Source organism: Styela clava, chromosome 8 (genome assembly GCF_964204865.1).
Source record: "Styela clava chromosome 8, kaStyClav1.hap1.2, whole genome shotgun sequence".
Lineage (NCBI taxonomy): Eukaryota > Metazoa > Chordata > Ascidiacea > Stolidobranchia > Styelidae > Styela > Styela clava.
In genome coordinates, this window is record NC_135257.1 from 4292008 (window position 1) to 4308524 (window position 16517).

Here is a 16517-nt window from a genome sequence, read left to right on the forward strand (position 1 = left end):
TAAGATGCCTTCCTGAGGGATCAAAGTTTCCATCGAAACTAGACTCAGCCGAAATTGATGGATTCAATGGAATAGGATTGACGTAAAGTCTTAATATTGATTTTTCTATTATCTGTGTCCCAAACTGTGGAGCAAAAATAGGACAGTTTGTCAATTCATCGTTTCATTGTGCATGCTGTTTTATATTATACAAGTTATCGAGTCGTACTGTGAATGATATTGGTTTGAACCCTGGAAAATTACTTACAGTACTTGTTTCCAAAATAGGCATTATCTACATTGCAGTTTTGCTTTGTGTAGCTGATTGTGCGTTTATGCTGAATATGGTAGCTATACAAATTTTTTTTTCCACTTTATATTAATTTTAAGTATAGGAAGAAACTCATGACAAATATTTGGGTCACTCCACAAATAACCTCCATATATCCATTGTCTAACCAAATATTATAACTTACATTTGATAATTTTGGATGAATATTAAAATAATTGTCTTTGAACCTATTTTTTACAGTTATACACATTGATAAAAATTACATTTGTTACGTGGTTCCGAGAACTTCATATACTTTTTTTGTATAATTTGTAATCTTTGACCTAAAATGGGTGTGGTTGTAGTCTCTTTTATAAAAGTATATTTCCTTCTGGAAACAAGATTTTTGAAGAAATTCTTCTAGCCTGTGATCATGAAATTATTTCTTTTTTTAGTCCACTTATCAACCTATTTAATACATCTGCTCTATCAGCTGATAAGGGAGATAACAAATTCCAACAAGAATGTTTTGGATTAGGTATGTGGTCAATGTATACATTGGATTTTTCGAAAGTAATTCTAGTATCTAATTTAATGTAATATTTTTCAGAATATCCTCAAGGTTGTGTTAATTACTATGGACCACATCCCATGGAATGTTTGGTTACAATATGGAAATCTTTCGAATGTTTGGAACTTGGAACAAGATTTCCTAACAAACTTTCTGAATCGGAACTAAGTCGAATCGACAATCTTAATATTAGGTGTCTTATTTTGTGGTTATTTTGTCCTTTATGATTGCACACTATTATCAATTGTCAACAATTTTAAATCTTGTTCTTCTGATTTTCACATTGTACAGATTTCAAACTATTCATCTTAAAATGCAATATATGTGCGTCAATGATGATTGTCAAAATGACTTTTTTAATTTGCTGAAGTTTATCTAATTTATAGTATGCTGAACAGTGACTTTTGGTTAACTAATAACATTATGCAAATGGATTATTTTAATTTTCACAAACTTGGATAGTTGTTATGTTCAACTTTTCTGATGACATTATTTTGAATCATCCTAATTGGATTCACTTTTTTGGATCAAAATCATTTACTTCATTTCAGAGAAGTAACTTCTGAATTTGAGGCAATCAGAAAAGAATCTGATGATGATAATAAAGATTCGCAAATGTATTGTTTTGGAATAAGTAAGATATAATTTTAGTTGTGTTGTTTGGACCTAGTAATAAACTTCAATTCAACTCGTAATTGATGGATACTTTTATTGTTTTAAATTTATGTTATATTTAATACTAGAATATCCTATGCATTGTGTGAAATACTATGGACCTCATCCAATTAATTGTTTGGAAACAATTTGGCAATCTGCTCGTTGTATTGAAGAAGGAGACAAACATCCATCAAAATTACTGCAAACAGAACTAACCCGACATGATGACCAGAACTTGAGGTGAGTAATATTATATTCATAACAACTTTTTATAATAGATTAATCCGCTCTTTTACTGTAACTGCTTTAGAGAAATTATTGATGAATTTAATGGAACTATGTCAGCTGCTGATAATGATCAGTTGGAGGATCAAAATCAATGCTTTGGATTGCGTAAGATAAAGATTTTTACTCATGCATGCTGTTGTTAAATTTCTTCTGTTCTAATATCTTGGTTTTGTTCCAGCATATCCTAACCACTGTGATAAGTACTATGGCCCATATTCTGTTGAATGCCTAACTACAATATGGACTTCAGTGAGATGTTTGTCAGAAGGTGATGAATATCCTCATAAATTACCTCAAAACGCTATCGAGGCTTTCACAGAAATGGGGTTGAGGTATGACTTTTATTTGCTTATCAAAATACTGGTTCCTAACCTGATTTTATTGACCCACAATTATGGGGTTTGCTGTATAATGAGAAAAATATACTCTTTTTTTATATATGTTCTAATCCAGTGGTTCTCAACCTTTTTAGTTTGCGGACCGATAAAATTTCAAAACTAATCTCGTGAACCTGCGAACCTTCGAAATACACCCAAATTGTCAAAAACACAATACATAATTGATTGAATGTATTTGTGATAAAAGTATGAAATTGAATTCAACTTAATGATGAATTTGCTGCAGTCTTTTTGATATAAGATATGTAAAATACAGTTCCTGCAAGGTGAAATAGAGCATTGACACAATTTTTTTTTGTTTTGATGTGAGATAACGATGAAAAGCTTATTTTACATAAGTCAAGTTGTACATAAACAACAGGTATTTGTTGGCTTTGTCACTGAGCTCAAAATATTCTTCATCAAGCAATATCCAAAACTGTGACAAATTCATGTCCTTATGCTCCTACATCAATGGGATATAGCAAGAATTTCCAATCATTTATTCTTTCTCAAAAGAGTTAAGCTTGTACATATTGATATCCTTTGCAGAAGGAATAACAATCCAAAGGTTTTTTTTGCGCGCGAGGACAGATAATTTCTAAAATATATTTGCCATAACCATATTGAACTGTCAAATTACAGAACGTGTGAGATAGTCAACCAATTTAAAAATTCAACAAGGCCAGTACTATGTGCTTTCAATCTGCTTTGTTACGATGTTTGCCATTACGTCATAGACTTAACATAATATCCAGCTGTCTAGAGCTTGATATGGGCGTAGAACCTCTGGCCAAATTTGTTTTACGCTTCAACACACTCACAAAAACTCACAAAAAAATAGGCAGGATCAATGCCTGGAATTTTACAATATATTATTGAAATGTATTTGGCGGACCGGCTGATGCAGATAGTTGATGCAGACCGACTGTTGAGAACCACTGTTCTAATCAGTGTTTACTTATGCTATATAGTTTGATGCATGGGTAAAGGATTCTGAAAAAAAGTAATAATTTAATGTCAAACATGTCAAAAAAAAAATTTATTCTTGCAGGGCAGTGATTTCCCAATTCAATGCGTCAGCTATTGCATCAGATAATGGAGATGTCATTCATCAGATGAAATGCTTCGGAATGGGTATTTGTTAATGTTTGATCAAACTTGATATTGTTATGAAAACAATCACAGATTATAAACTAGTTTAAAAGAGATATACACATGAAGTTTCTTCTCAATCTTTGGCCCATGAAATGTTATTTTTTCTTGTTCTGCTTCCGGATTCTAGATTGAAATTAACTTTTGACAGTTAACAAAGATCAACCGGGTGAAGAAGAGAGGATGTGCTACATTAACATGTTTAACCAATTAAAAATCTATAATTTTTTTTTATTTTTTATTATATTTATTCATGTTTTTTTTTAGAATATCCTGAACACTGCATTAATTACTATGGTCCCCACCCTGTAACTTGTTTGAAAACGATATGGGGTGATTTTGAATGTTTGGATCTTGGTATCAAATATCCTGATAAACTAACAGAAGATGAACTGGACCGATATAACGGACTAACTCTGAGGTTAATGGTCTTTTAATTGGTTATTCATGAATATTTCTTATATAACCTTACATCATTTTTGTTTCAGAGAAATTATCAACGATTTTAAAAACACAAGGAACCAGGCTGATAGTGCTTCTAAGCAACATCAAAAATACTGTTTTGGAATGGGTAAGATAGGAAGCAATTTTATTTTTCCACTCATGTTTTAGTAAACAGCTTATTTTTTTTTATTGTTATTTTGACAGAATATCCCCTCCATTGCAACTTATATTATGGACCTCACCCTGTTGAATGTTTGGTAACAATCTGGATTTCGGAACTTTGTTTATCTGCGGGTCATAAACATCCAACTAAACTCTCCAATGATGCCTTGGCTCGACATGATGAAATGAATCAACGGTGTGTTTTTTTCCTTGGGATTCATTATCCTTACATGCCTTCAACTTGTTTATCCCAATTATATGTTTTATTTCAGGGAAATTATATCTGAATTTAAGTCCGTCAAATCTTCTGCAGATGATGGTGATCGCGAAAATCAAAATTTCTGTTTTGGAATGGGTAAACTATTTTGATTCATTTGTTTTTCAATAAGCAAAAATCTTGTCTTTATTCGATCTATTTTTCATGTAGTTAATTAAGTATGTAATTTACATGGTAATTTTTTAAATAACTTATCTTTAGCATATCCTGAACACTGTGATGAGTATTATGGACCATACATTATTGACTGTCTTAAAACAATTTGGGAAATGGTAAGATGCCTTCCTGAGGGATCAAAGTTTCCATCGAAACTAGACTCAGCCGAAATTGATGGATTCAATGGAATAGGATTGACGTAAAGTCCTAATATTGATTTTTCTATTATCTGTGTCCCAAACTGTGGAGCAAAAATAGGACAGTTTGTCAATTCATCGTTTCATTGTGCATGCTGTTTTATATTATACAAGTTATCGAGTCGTACTGTGAATGATATTGGTTTGAACCCTGGAAAATTACTTACAGTACTTGTTTCCAAAATAGGCATTATCTACATTGCAGTTTTGCTTTGTGTAGCTGATTGTGCGTTTATGCTGAATATGGTAGCTATACAAATTTTTTTTTCCACTTTATATTAATTTTAAGTATAGGAAGAAACTCATGACAAATATTTGGGTCACTCCACAAATAACCTCCATATATCCATTGTCTAACCAAATATTATAACTTACATTTGATAATTTTGGATGAATATTAAAATAATTGTCTTTGAACCTATTTTTTACAGTTATACACATTGATAAAAATTACATTTGTTACGTGGTTCCGAGAACTTCATATACTTTTTTTGTATAATTTGTAATCTTTGACCTAAAATGGGTGTGGTTGTAGTCTCTTTTATAAAAGTATATTTCCTTCTGGAAACAAGATTTTTGAAGAAATTCTTCTAGCCTGTGATCATGAAATTATTTCTTTTTTTAGTCCACTTATCAACCTATTTAATACATCTGCTCTATCAGCTGATAAGGGAGATAACAAATTCCAACAAGAATGTTTTGGATTAGGTATGTGGTCAATGTATACATTGGATTTTTCGAAAGTAATTCTAGTATCTAATTTAATGTAATATTTTTCAGAATATCCTCAAGGTTGTGTTAATTACTATGGACCACATCCCATGGAATGTTTGGTTACAATATGGAAATCTTTCGAATGTTTGGAACTTGGAACAAGATTTCCTAACAAACTTTCTGAATCGGAACTAAGTCGAATCGACAATCTTAATATTAGGTGTCTTATTTTGTGGTTATTTTGTCCTTTATGATTGCACACTATTATCAATTGTCAACAATTTTAAATCTTGTTCTTCTGATTTTCACATTGTACAGATTTCAAACTATTCATCTTAAAATGCAATATATGTGCGTCAATGATGATTGTCAAAATGACTTTTTTAATTTGCTGAAGTTTATCTAATTTATAGTATGCTGAACAGTGACTTTTGGTTAACTAATAACATTATGCAAATGGATTATTTTAATTTTCACAAACTTGGATAGTTGTTATGTTCAACTTTTCTGATGACATTATTTTGAATCATCCTAATTGGATTCACTTTTTTGGATCAAAATCATTTACTTCATTTCAGAGAAGTAACTTCTGAATTTGAGGCAATCAGAAAAGAATCTGATGATGATAATAAAGATTCGCAAATGTATTGTTTTGGAATAAGTAAGATATAATTTTAGTTGTGTTGTTTGGACCTAGTAATAAACTTCAATTCAACTCGTAATTGATGGATACTTTTATTGTTTTAAATTTATGTTATATTTAATACTAGAATATCCTATGCATTGTGTGAAATACTATGGACCTCATCCAATTAATTGTTTGGAAACAATTTGGCAATCTGCTCGTTGTATTGAAGAAGGAGACAAACATCCATCAAAATTACTGCAAACAGAACTAACCCGACATGATGACCAGAACTTGAGGTGAGTAATATTATATTCATAACAACTTTTTATAATAGATTAATCCGCTCTTTTACTGTAACTGCTTTAGAGAAATTATTGATGAATTTAATGGAACTATGTCAGCTGCTGATAATGATCAGTTGGAGGATCAAAATCAATGCTTTGGATTGCGTAAGATAAAGATTTTTACTCATGCATGCTGTTGTTAAATTTCTTCTGTTCTAATATCTTGGTTTTGTTCCAGCATATCCTAACCACTGTGATAAGTACTATGGCCCATATTCTGTTGAATGCCTAACTACAATATGGACTTCAGTGAGATGTTTGTCAGAAGGTGATGAATATCCTCATAAATTACCTCAAAACGCTATCGAGGCTTTCACAGAAATGGGGTTGAGGTATGACTTTTATTTGCTTATCAAAATACTGGTTCCTAACCTGATTTTATTGACCCACAATTATGGGGTTTGCTGTATAATGAGAAAAATATACTCTTTTTTTATATATGTTCTAATCCAGTGGTTCTCAACCTTTTTAGTTTGCGGACCGATAAAATTTCAAAACTAATCTCGTGAACCTGCGAACCTTCGAAATACACCCAAATTGTCAAAAACACAATACATAATTGATTGAATGTATTTGTGATAAAAGTATGAAATTGAATTCAACTTAATGATGAATTTGCTGCAGTCTTTTTGATATAAGATATGTAAAATACAGTTCCTGCAAGGTGAAATAGAGCATTGACACAATTTTTTTTTGTTTTGATGTGAGATAACGATGAAAAGCTTATTTTACATAAGTCAAGTTGTACATAAACAACAGGTATTTGTTGGCTTTGTCACTGAGCTCAAAATATTCTTCATCAAGCAATATCCAAAACTGTGACAAATTCATGTCCTTATGCTCCTACATCAATGGGATATAGCAAGAATTTCCAATCATTTATTCTTTCTCAAAAGAGTTAAGCTTGTACATATTGATATCCTTTGCAGAAGGAATAACAATCCAAAGGTTTTTTTTGCGCGCGAGGACAGATAATTTCTAAAATATATTTGCCATAACCATATTGAACTGTCAAATTACAGAACGTGTGAGATAGTCAACCAATTTAAAAATTCAACAAGGCCAGTACTATGTGCTTTCAATCTGCTTTGTTACGATGTTTGCCATTACGTCATAGACTTAACATAATATCCAGCTGTCTAGAGCTTGATATGGGCGTAGAACCTCTGGCCAAATTTGTTTTACGCTTCAACACACTCACAAAAACTCACAAAAAAATAGGCAGGATCAATGCCTGGAATTTTACAATATATTATTGAAATGTATTTGGCGGACCGGCTGATGCAGATAGTTGATGCAGACCGACTGTTGAGAACCACTGTTCTAATCAGTGTTTACTTATGCTATATAGTTTGATGCATGGGTAAAGGATTCTGAAAAAAAGTAATAATTTAATGTCAAACATGTCAAAAAAAATTTATGCTTGCAGGGCAGTGATTTCCCAATTCAACGCGTCAGCTATTGCATCAGATAATGGAGATGTCATTCATCAGATGAAATGCTTTGGAATGGGTATTTGTTAATGTTTGATCAAACTTGATATTGTTATGAAAACAATCACAGATTATAAACTAGTTTAAAAGAGATATACACATGAAGTTTCTTCTCAATCTTTGGCCCATGAAATGTTATTTTTTCTTGTTCTGCTTCCGGATTCTAGATTGAAATTAACTTTTGACAGTTAACAAAGATCAACCGGGTGAAGAAGAGAGGATGTGCTACATTAACATATTTAACCAATTAAAAATCTATAATTTTTTTTTATTTTTTATTATATTTATTCATGTTTTTTTTAGAATATCCTGAACACTGCATTAATTACTATGGTCCCCACCCTGTAACTTGTTTGAAAACGATATGGGGTGATTTTGAATGTTTGGATCTTGGTATCAAATATCCTGATAAACTAACAGAAGATGAACTGGACCGATATAACGGACTAACTCTGAGGTTAATGGTCTTTTAATTGGTTATTCATGAATATTTCTTATATAACCTTACATCATTTTTGTTTCAGAGAAATTATCAACGATTTTAAAAACACAAGGAACCAGGCTGATAGTGCTTCTAAGCAACATCAAAAATACTGTTTTGGAATGGGTAAGATAGGAAGCAATTTTATTTTTCCACTCATGTTTTAGTAAACAGCTTATTTTTTTTTATTGTTATTTTGACAGAATATCCCCTCCATTGCAACTTATATTATGGACCTCACCCTGTTGAATGTTTGGTAACAATCTGGATTTCGGAACTTTGTTTATCTGCGGGTCATAAACATCCAACTAAACTCTCCAATGATGCCTTGGCTCGACATGATGAAATGAATCAACGGTGTGTTTTTTTCCTTGGGATTCATTATCCTTACATGCCTTCAACTTGTTTATCCCAATTATATGTTTTATTTCAGGGAAATTATATCTGAATTTAAGTCCGTCAAATCTTCTGCAGATGATGGCGATCGCGAAAATCAAAATTTCTGTTTTGGAATGGGTAAACTATTTTGATTCATTTGTTTTTCAATAAGCAAAAATCTTGTCTTTATTCGATCTATTTTTCATGTAGTTAATTAAGTATGTAATTTACATGGTAATTTTTTAAATAACTTATCTTTAGCATATCCTGAACACTGTGATGAGTATTATGGACCATACATTATTGACTGTCTTAAAACAATTTGGGAAATGGTAAGATGCCTTCCTGAGGGATCAAAGTTTCCATCGAAACTAGACTCAGCCGAAATTGATGGATTCAATGGAATAGGATTGACGTAAAGTCTTAATATTGATTTTTCTATTATCTGTGTCCCAAACTGTGGAGCAAAAATAGGACAGTTTGTCAATTCATCGTTTCATTGTGCATGCTGTTTTATATTATACAAGTTATCGAGTCGTACTGTGAATGATATTGGTTTGAACCCTGGAAAATTACTTACAGTACTTGTTTCCAAAATAGGCATTATCTACATTGCAGTTTTGCTTTGTGTAGCTGATTGTGCGTTTATGCTGAATATGGTAGCTATACAAATTTTTTTTTCCACTTTATATTAATTTTAAGTATAGGAAGAAACTCATGACAAATATTTGGGTCACTCCACAAATAACCTCCATATATCCATTGTCTAACCAAATATTATAACTTACATTTGATAATTTTGGATGAATATTAAAATAATTGTCTTTGAACCTATTTTTTACAGTTATACACATTGATAAAAATTACATTTGTTACGTGGTTCCGAGAACTTCATATACTTTTTTTGCATAATTTGTAATCTTTGACCTAAAATGGGTGTGGTTGTAGTCTCTTTTATAAAAGTATATTTCCTTCTGGAAACAAGATTTTTGAAGAAATTCTTCTAGCCTGTGATCATGAAATTATTTCTTTTTTTAGTCCACTTATCAACCTATTTAATACATCTGCTCTATCAGCTGATAAGGGAGATAACAAATTCCAACAAGAATGTTTTGGATTAGGTATGTGGTCAATGTATACATTGGATTTTTCGAAAGTAATTCTAGTATCTAATTTAATGTAATATTTTTCAGAATATCCTCAAGGTTGTGTTAATTACTATGGACCACATCCCATGGAATGTTTGGTTACAATATGGAAATCTTTCGAATGTTTGGAACTTGGAACAAGATTTCCTAACAAACTTTCTGAATCGGAACTAAGTCGAATCGACAATCTTAATATTAGGTGTCTTATTTTGTGGTTATTTTGTCCTTTATGATTGCACACTATTATCAATTGTCAACAATTTTAAATCTTGTTCTTCTGATTTTCACATTGTACAGATTTCAAACTATTCATCTTAAAATGCAATATATGTGCGTCAATGATGATTGTCAAAATGACTTTTTTAATTTGCTGAAGTTTATCTAATTTATAGTATGCTGAACAGTGACTTTTGGTTAACTAATAACATTATGCAAATGGATTATTTTAATTTTCACAAACTTGGATAGTTGTTATGTTCAACTTTTCTGATGACATTATTTTGAATCATCCTAATTGGATTCACTTTTTTGGATCAAAATCATTTACTTCATTTCAGAGAAGTAACTTCTGAATTTGAGGCAATCAGAAAAGAATCTGATGATGATAATAAAGATTCGCAAATGTATTGTTTTGGAATAAGTAAGATATAATTTTAGTTGTGTTGTTTGGACCTAGTAATAAACTTCAATTCAACTCGTAATTGATGGATACTTTTATTGTTTTAAATTTATGTTATATTTAATACTAGAATATCCTATGCATTGTGTGAAATACTATGGACCTCATCCAATTAATTGTTTGGAAACAATTTGGCAATCTGCTCGTTGTATTGAAGAAGGAGACAAACATCCATCAAAATTACTGCAAACAGAACTAACCCGACATGATGACCAGAACTTGAGGTGAGTAATATTATATTCATAACAACTTTTTATAATAGATTAATCCGCTCTTTTACTGTAACTGCTTTAGAGAAATTATTGATGAATTTAATGGAACTATGTCAGCTGCTGATAATGATCAGTTGGAGGATCAAAATCAATGCTTTGGATTGCGTAAGATAAAGATTTTTACTCATGCATGCTGTTGTTAAATTTCTTCTGTTCTAATATCTTGGTTTTGTTCCAGCATATCCTAACCACTGTGATAAGTACTATGGCCCATATTCTGTTGAATGCCTAACTACAATATGGACTTCAGTGAGATGTTTGTCAGAAGGTGATGAATATCCTCATAAATTACCTCAAAACGCTATCGAGGCTTTCACAGAAATGGGGTTGAGGTATGACTTTTATTTGCTTATCAAAATACTGGTTCCTAACCTGATTTTATTGACCCACAATTATGGGGTTTGCTGTATAATGAGAAAAATATACTCTTTTTTTATATATGTTCTAATCCAGTGGTTCTCAACCTTTTTAGTTTGCGGACCGATAAAATTTCAAAACTAATCTCGTGAACCTGCGAACCTTCGAAATACACCCAAATTGTCAAAAACACAATACATAATTGATTGAATGTATTTGTGATAAAAGTATGAAATTGAATTCAACTTAATGATGAATTTGCTGCAGTCTTTTTGATATAAGATATGTAAAATACAGTTCCTGCAAGGTGAAATAGAGCATTGACACAATTTTTTTTTGTTTTGATGTGAGATAACGATGAAAAGCTTATTTTACATAAGTCAAGTTGTACATAAACAACAGGTATTTGTTGGCTTTGTCACTGGGCTCAAAATATTCTTCATCAAGCAATATCCAAAACTGTGACAAATTCATGTCCTTATGCTCCTACATCAATGGGATATAGCAAGAATTTCCAATCATTTATTCTTTCTCAAAAGAGTTAAGCTTGTACATATTGATATCCTTTGCAGAAGGAATAACAATCCAAAGGTTTTTTTTGCGCGCGAGGACAGATAATTTCTAAAATATATTTGCCATAACCATATTGAACTGTCAAATTACAGAACGTGTGAGATAGTCAACCAATTTAAAAATTCAACAAGGCCAGTACTATGTGCTTTCAATCTGCTTTGTTACGATGTTTGCCATTACGTCATAGACTTAACATAATATCCAGCTGTCTAGAGCTTGATATGGGCGTAGAACCTCTGGCCAAATTTGTTTTACGCTTCAACACACTCACAAAAACTCACAAAAAAATAGGCAGGATCAATGCCTGGAATTTTACAATATATTATTGAAATGTATTTGGCGGACCGGCTGATGCAGATAGTTGATGCAGACCGACTGTTGAGAACCACTGTTCTAATCAGTGTTTACTTATGCTATATAGTTTGATGCATGGGTAAAGGATTCTGAAAAAAAGTAATAATTTAATGTCAAACATGTCAAAAAAAAAATTTATTCTTGCAGGGCAGTGATTTCCCAATTCAATGCGTCAGCTATTGCATCAGATAATGGAGATGTCATTCATCAGATGAAATGCTTTGGAATGGGTATTTGTTAATGTTTGATCAAACTTGATATTGTTATGAAAACAATCACAGATTATAAACTAGTTTAAAAGAGATATACACATGAAGTTTCTTCTCAATCTTTGGCCCATGAAATGTTATTTTTTCTTGTTCTGCTTCCGGATTCTAGATTGAAATTTACTTTTGACAGTTAACAAAGATCAACCGGGTGAAGAAGAGAGGATGTGCTACATTAACATATTTAACCAATTAAAAATCTATAATTTTTTTTTATTTTTTATTATATTTATTCATGTTTTTTTTAGAATATCCTGAACACTGCACTAATTACTATGGTCCCCACCCTGTAACTTGTTTGAAAACGATATGGGGTGATTTTGAATGTTTGGATCTTGGTATCAAATATCCTGATAAACTAACAGAAGATGAACTGGACCGATATAACGGACTAACTCTGAGGTTAATGGTCTTTTAATTGGTTATTCATGAATATTTCTTATATAACCTTACATCATTTTTGTTTCAGAGAAATTATCAACGATTTTAAAAACACAAGGAACCAGGCTGATAGTGCTTCTAAGCAACATCAAAAATACTGTTTTGGAATGGGTAAGATAGGAAGCAATTTTATTTTTCCACTCATGTTTTAGTAAACAGCTTATTTTTTTTATTGTTATTTTGACAGAATATCCCCTCCATTGCAACTTATATTATGGACCTCACCCTGTTGAATGTTTGGTAACAATCTGGATTTCGGAACTTTGTTTATCTGCGGGTCATAAACATCCAACTAAACTCTCCAATGATGCCTTGGCTCGACATGATGAAATGAATCAACGGTGTGTTTTTTTCCTTGGGATTCATTATCCTTACATGCCTTCAACTTGTTTATCCCAATTATATGTTTTATTTCAGGGAAATTATATCTGAATTTAAGTCCGTCAAATCTTCTGCAGATGATGGTGATCGCGAAAATCAAAATTTCTGTTTTGGAATGGGTAAACTATTTTGATTCATTTGTTTTTCAATAAGCAAAAATCTTGTCTTTATTTGATCTATTTTTCATGTAGTTAATTAAGTATGTAATTTACATGGTAATTTTTTAAATAACTTATCTTTAGCATATCCTGAACACTGTGATGAGTATTATGGACCATACATTATTGACTGTCTTAAAACAATTTGGGAAATGGTAAGATGCCTTCCTGAGGGATCAAAGTTTCCATCGAAACTAGACTCAGCCGAAATTGATGGATTCAATGGAATAGGATTGACGTAAAGTCTTAATATTGATTTTTCTATTATCTGTGTCCCAAACTGTGGAGCAAAAATAGGACAGTTTGTCAATTCATCGTTTCATTGTGCATGCTGTTTTATATTATACAAGTTATCGAGTCGTACTGTGAATGATATTGGTTTGAACCCTGGAAAATTACTTACAGTACTTGTTTCCAAAATAGGCATTATCTACATTGCAGTTTTGCTTTGTGTAGCTGATTGTGCGTTTATGCTGAATATGGTAGCTATACAAATTTTTTTTTCCACTTCATATTAATTTTAAGTATAGGAAGAAACTCATGACAAATATTTGGGTCACTCCACAAATAACCTCCATATATCCGTTGTCTAAGCAAATATTATAACTTACATTTGATAATTTTGGATGAATATTAAAATAATTGTCTTTAAACCTATTTTTTACAGTTATACACATTGATAAAAATTACATTTGTTACGTGGTTCCGAGAACTTCATATACTTTTTTTGTATAATTTGTAATCTTTGACCTAAAATGGGTGTGGTTGTAGTCTCTTTTATAAAAGTATATTTCCTTCTGGAAACAAGATTTTTGAAGAAATTCTTCTAGCCTGTGATCATGAAATTATTTCTTTTTTTAGTCCACTTATCAACCTATTTAATACATCTGCTCTATCAGCTGATAAGGGAGATAACAAATTCCAACAAGAATGTTTTGGATTAGGTATGTGGTCAATGTATACATTGGATTTTTCGAAAGTAATTCTAGTATCTAATTTAATGTAATATTTTTCAGAATATCCTCAAGGTTGTGTTAATTACTATGGACCACATCCCATGGAATGTTTGGTTACAATATGGAAATCTTTCGAATGTTTGGAACTTGGAACAAGATTTCCTAACAAACTTTCTGAATCGGAACTAAGTCGAATCGACAATCTTAATATTAGGTGTCTTATTTTGTGGTTATTTTGTCCTTTATGATTGCACACTATTATCAATTGTCAACAATTTTAAATCTTGTTCTTCTGATTTTCACATTGTACAGATTTCAAACTATTCATCTTAAAATGCAATATATGTGCGTCAATGATGATTGTCAAAATGACTTTTTTAATTTGCTGAAGTTTATCTAATTTATAGTATGCTGAACAGTGACTTTTGGTTAACTAATAACATTATGCAAATGGATTATTTTAATTTTCACAAACTTGGATAGTTGTTATGTTCAACTTTTCTGATGACATTATTTTGAATCATCCTAATTGGATTCACTTTTTTGGATGAAAATCATTTACTTCATTTCAGAGAAGTAACTTCTGAATTTGAGGCAATCAGAAAAGAATCTGATGATGATAATAAAGATTCGCAAATGTATTGTTTTGGAATAAGTAAGATATAATTTTAGTTGTGTTGTTTGGACCTAGTAATAAACTTCAATTCAACTCGTAATTGATGGATACTTTTATTGTTTTAAATTTATGTTATATTTAATACTAGAATATCCTATGCATTGTGTGAAATACTATGGACCTCATCCAATTAATTGTTTGGAAACAATTTGGCAATCTGCTCGTTGTATTGAAGAAGGAGACAAACATCCATCAAAATTACTGCAAACAGAACTAACCCGACATGATGACCAGAACTTGAGGTGAGTAATATTATATTCATAACAACTTTTTATAATAGATTAATCCGCTCTTTTACTGTAACTGCTTTAGAGAAATTATTGATGAATTTAATGGAACTATGTCAGCTGCTGATAATGATCAGTTGGAGGATCAAAATCAATGCTTTGGATTGCGTAAGATAAAGATTTTTACTCATGCATGCTGTTGTTAAATTTCTTCTGTTCTAATATCTTGGTTTTGTTCCAGCATATCCTAACCACTGTGATAAGTACTATGGCCCATATTCTGTTGAATGCCTAACTACAATATGGACTTCAGTGAGATGTTTGTCAGAAGGTGATGAATATCCTCATAAATTACCTCAAAACGCTATCGAGGCTTTCACAGAAATGGGGTTGAGGTATGACTTTTATTTGCTTATCAAAATACTGGTTCCTAACCTGATTTTATTGACCCACAATTATGGGGTTTGCTGTATAATGAGAAAAATATACTCTTTTTTATATATGTTCTAATCCAATGGTTCTCAACCTTTTTAGTTTGCGGACCGATAAAATTTCAAAACTAATCTCGTGAACCTGCGAACCTTCGAAATACACCCAAATTGTCAAAAACACAATACATAATTGATTGAATGTATTTGTGATAAAAGTATGAAATTGAATTCAACTTAATGATGAATTTGCTGCAGTCTTTTTGATATAAGATATGTAAAATACAGTTCCTGCAAGGTGAAATAGAGCATTGACACAATTTTTTTTTGTTTTGATGTGAGATAACGATGAAAAGCTTATTTTACATAAGTCAAGTTGTACATAAACAACAGGTATTTGTTGGCTTTGTCACTGAGCTCAAAATATTCTTCATCAAGCAATATCCAAAACTGTGACAAATTCATGTCCTTATGCTCCTACATCAATGGGATATAGCAAGAATTTCCAATCATTTATTCTTTCTTAAAAGAGTTAAGCTTGTACATATTGATATCCTTTGCAGAAGGAATAACAATCCAAAGGTTTTTGCGCGCGAGGACAGATAATTTCTAAAATATATTTGACATAACCATATTGAACTGTCAAATTACAGCACGTGTGAGATAGTCAACCAATTTAAAAATTCAACAAGGCCAGTACTATGTGCTTTCAATCTGCTTTGTTACGATGTTTGCCATTACGTCATAGACTTAACATAATATCCAGCTGTCTAGAGCTTGATATGGGCGTAGAACCTCTGGCCAAATTTGTTTTACGCTTCAACACACTCACAAAAACTCACAAAAAAATAGGCAGGATCAATGCCTGGAATTTTACAATATATTATTGAAATGTATTTGGCGGACCGGCTGATGCAGATAGTTGATGCAGACCGACTGTTGAGAACCACTGTTCTAATCAGTGTTTACTTATGCTATATAGTTTGATGCATGGGTAAAGGATTCTGAAAAAAAGTAATAATTTAATGT